The 4,608-nt window shown below is 39.6% G+C and overlaps 1 long non-coding RNA gene across 1 annotated transcript; it reads right to left on the bottom strand.

The window, feature by feature from the left end:
• Nucleotides 1-859: 859 nt before the first annotated feature.
• LOC124891244 lies at nt 860-4,602 on the bottom strand. The gene is made up of 2 exons (XR_007049596.1): nt 995-4,602; nt 860-914 (listed from the first exon to the last, which is right to left on the bottom strand). It is a non-coding gene; the product is annotated as an uncharacterized LOC124891244 (long non-coding RNA).
• Nucleotides 4,603-4,608: the final 6 nt, after the last annotated feature.

Consider the following 4,608-nt stretch of genomic DNA (forward strand, 5'->3'; position numbering starts at 1 on the left):
TTTAAAATAAAGTAAATGTACTTTTAGAAGATCTCAGATCAAACAAAATGTATTTTTAGAAGATCTCAGATCAAACAAACATATACAGAGCATACTTATTTTGGTGAGAATAATACTTGTAGATGGAAAGTTTTTAAATTTGGGAACATGTGGAACTTTGAAAAATATAAGCTTTTCCAATTCTACAAGTTGTTTTATTGTATTGAATTTCTAGTATATGCAGAACATTAAGTATTTAGAAAAGTTAAAGAGCTTGTTCTATTTTCAATTTCAGTGAAATAGCTAAACAGGGAGATTCCTAATTAAGGATCTTATGAACTCATAAACCTACTGAGATGCAACAATTGATTAGGGAAACTAAGACCAGAATCATTATTGACACCTATAATTATTAGTATTCATGATATAATAAATTACTATTTTCTGTATTCAGCAAAAATCTGTGGGCTGTTATCTCAAGTAGTCATGCCGGCTGCAATCTCCAGTAGACGTTTATTTCTAGACTGGAGTTCATTGCAGTTTCTCAGTGAATACGTACCCCAATCTACTAACATGTCGATAATTTCACATTAAGTTGGAGATCATTGTTCAGGAGGTGTATAGCCCAATACCAACAGGAATACAAACCTATGGAAGTCAGTGAAATATGGCACTAAATATTTCAAGTGACCTAAAGGGAAGCAGTTGCCACTAGAATTTTTTTGACAATGGTAAATTTATTGACACTAGAATTTGAAGTGTTGCTATTGTGAAACTGGGCGAACATGGATAGTTAAGGTAAACAAATAAAGGCAATTGGCTTACGAATCAAGCAATTGAAACCACAGACTCTCTGCTTCATCCAGATCCAAGCGGGGGCTATTCCTCTGGCACAGTCCAATACAAGTGCGCAAAATCTCTAGTATGTCAATGACCTGCAACAAGATCCAATGTTGAAGCACTAGACCTAACAAGACAAATCATATCATGAAAGAGGATATTAAAGGGAAAATACCTCTTTATTGCTTAAAATAGCTTTGAAATGTTCCAGAGCCGTATCACAACGTTCACTTTCAACAGCAGTATCAAGCAGGATGAATTTTTCATTGAGTGAAGATATAAGAAGCAGAAGGGCACTTCCGATGTCACCAACCCTTTCTAACAAGAAAGCAGCTGCATCGATAACTCCATACTCTTGGCATATATGCAAGCAGTGTTCCACCCTATAGCTTTCGGAAGTCTCCAAGAATCTGAGGACTGACTTACGCTCGTACCTACATAATAGCTACATACAAAAAAATTATAAGGAAGCCGCTGCACTTAGATGGCAGTATAAGACAAAATTGCATCAGCAGGACCTAAGTCAGGATCTCACAACTAAGGCTCTAAATGGAAGTGACTTCTGAAGCAGACTTCTAAGCAAAAGCTCTATATTCTAGTAGTTATAGTCACAAACAGCAGACTGTTGAACTAAAAAATTCCTGATTAATTTATCTGGATCAATAAAACAGAGAATAAGAAAACAAACTAATATAACTCTTAAAAAAACAGGTGCTGACAAGCAGGTGCTGACAAGCAGTCAATCCTATCTATTGGCGGCAAATGAGAGGGTCCATGGAAGTACATCATGATGAATTTTTTTCTTTTTTGGATAAAGGTAGTGTTGTATTCTTCAGCATTAAGGAGATGCAGGCTACCATCAAAACAGATTTACAGCTTGCTCAAAGCCAGAGCAAAAACTTGTTGCACCAAAAAACCTAGAAAGATTTTATCAAGCATCCTCTATGCCCTCCTCTTTACATTACACCAAAAAAAGAAAGTCCTCATGCAGTTCCATTTAATTTTCTGAACTGATTCAGCAGTATTCTCAAAGCATCTCTTGTTTCTTTCTTTCCAAATTGTCCATCATATGCTGGGGGGATCATACTCCACCACTTCTTCTGACTTTTACTCACTCTTCTCCTAGTCCAGCAGCTTAGAAGGTCAACAGTATGTTCTGGCATGGTCCATCTAGTTTGCGTCAAGTCCAAGAATAATGCCCACAACTGGGAAGTTATTTTGCAATGTAGAAACAAAGGATTATTTGTCTCATTTGTTTCATTACAAAGGGAGCACCAAGATGCTATATGGAAACCTCTTCTTTGGAGCTTTTCATGGGTAAGACAGGCCCTTCTAGCGACTAGCCATGAAAAACATCTAACCTTGACTGGTACCTTGTTCTTCCAAATCTTCCCCCAAGGGCCACTAATCTTCCCTGGAAGAGCTTTCACTTTTTCTTTGGTAAATAAACAAATTTTATTTAATACCAAAATGTGCATACAATCCTTAGTCAAGAGCAGACCTCCTGATCAGGAGCAGACCTCCTGTCTCTCAACTAGTAGATAAAACTAAACTTTGCTAGATACTAAAGAATACATAAGGCTTAGCAAAACACTATGAAAAAAAACTATCACGCCTGTCGCCGTTTAGCTCTAGCTTCAAGTCATGGATACGTGTTCAGCTGCTGTAGAATGGCCTTCCATTGCTGTAGTTAACTGCCTCCGGTATGCAGAAAAAGAGCTACTTCTCTACACACCCTGTTATGCTCATAGCGCCCTTGCTGGAATCTTTGCATATTCCGTTCTCTCCAAATCACATGTATCACCACTGCAAAAATACAACTGGTGAGACTACCCATGCCCGTCCTCCTCTTTGCTAGGTTAACTACCCAGTTTACCTCCGTTTGCCAGGGACCAATGGGTTTGTGCACCCCAATCCACTGTAGAAGTCGTTGTCAAAGCTGTTGCGTGATACTACATTCAAAGAATAAGTGCTCTCTTGTCTCGTCTGCAGCCTGACAAAATACGCAGGTAGGGGGTACCACTATACCAAATTTCATCAGTCTTTCTATTGTAGGCAGTCTCTTGTGCAAAGCCAACCATAAAAAGAATGTGTTGGGGTGGATAGCCAGCTGTTGTGACTCGTCCAGTGCATTTTTGGGAGTGTTGGAGTTAGGGAGGTGTACATTTTCTTGATTAAGAACTTGTTCCCACTTACCGCTGTGCGTAGTCGTCCTACAACTTCACCATGTAAAGAATTGATATTGAGGAACATCTTTCTGGACTCGATAATCTTTCTGACAACCCACGTTGCATTCTTTGGTATCTCAAAGTTGTCCAACGATTCCTGCTTCATATAGAATATGCGAACCCATTTCACCCACAAGCAGTCCTTTTTGTTAGCCAGAGCCCAAAGTTGTTTCATTACTGCAGCCTTATTCCACCTGAACATATTCAGTACATTTAGTCCCCCTGCTGCTCTGGATTGACACACATTTTCCCAAGACACGAGAGCCCTTTTGGAGATCGCAACTGAACCTGTCCATAGAAAGGTTCTACAGGAATTTTCAACAAGTTTTAGGATTCTCTTGGGGAGCACAAAGATTTGTGCCCAATATGTTAGTATACCAAAGATCACTGCTTTTATAAGTTGCAGCCTCCCTGCATAAGTGAGTAGCTTTGTTGTCTAACAAGTAATCCTTTCGACAATCCTGTCAACAAGAGGCATGCATTGCTCCACTGTTAGTTTTTTTGAGGATATGGGCACACCTAGATATCGGAATGGTAAGGAGCCTCAACAAAACCCAGCTCTCTCAAAATTGCTTGCTTCTCCTGATCTTCAACTCCACTCATGTATATGGAGCTTTTCTCTGTATTTGCCTGTAGACCTGTCACTTTGGAGAACTTAGAGAAGGCATCAAACATCAACTTTACCGAGAGAACATCTGCCTTACAGAACATCAGTAGATCATCGCCAAAACATATATGCATAATCCCCAACTACCTGCATCAAGGGTGGCACTTAAACATAGGATGAGCAGCTACCACATTAAGTTCTCTTTGAAGGTACTCCATTGCGATCACAAAAAGATATGGTGACCTTGGGTCACCCGGTCGTATGCCTCTTTTCCCTTGAAATGGTTTGGTAAGACTTCCATTAATGACTAGAGAATACGACACTGAAGTGACACACTCCATAATCCATTGAATGAATTTGAATGGGAAACCAAGATTTGCAAGCATATTCTTTAGGAATTCCCACTTGAGTCATAGGATTTGCGTAAATCCACTTTCATCACACATTTTGGCGAGAGTCCTTTCCTACAGTACCATTTTAAAAGTTCATGACTAAACAATATATTGTCGATTAAGCTCCTTCCCTCTATAAAAGCAGTTTATGAGGGACTAATAATTGTATTAATCACACTTTTAATACGGTTGGTAAGGATCTTTGTGATTAGTTTATCGAATGTGGTACAACAAGCGATGGGTCTATAATCTTTCACATAGGTTGGGACTTTAACCTTTGGAGCCAAGGTAAGGGATGTGCAACTGAAGGTTTTAAGTAGTTTACCAGATGAGAAGAATTCAGCCACTGCATTCCTCACATCGACTTTTATCACGTCCCACTGTTGAGTGAAGAACTCTACTGGGTAACCATCAACTCCAGGGGACTTCTCAGCTGGCATCACCTTTAGAGCAGCCCGAATTTCTTCCATAGTTACAGCTCTAATCAGGGAACATTTCTGGGAGTAGGCCAGGCATGGACCTTTACTGATGATCTCTGCGTCAGGGCAAGGTAGCTCACTGG

Source organism: Capsicum annuum, unplaced genomic scaffold (assembly GCF_002878395.1).
Source record: "Capsicum annuum cultivar UCD-10X-F1 unplaced genomic scaffold, UCD10Xv1.1 ctg32671, whole genome shotgun sequence".
NCBI lineage: Eukaryota > Viridiplantae > Streptophyta > Magnoliopsida > Solanales > Solanaceae > Capsicum > Capsicum annuum.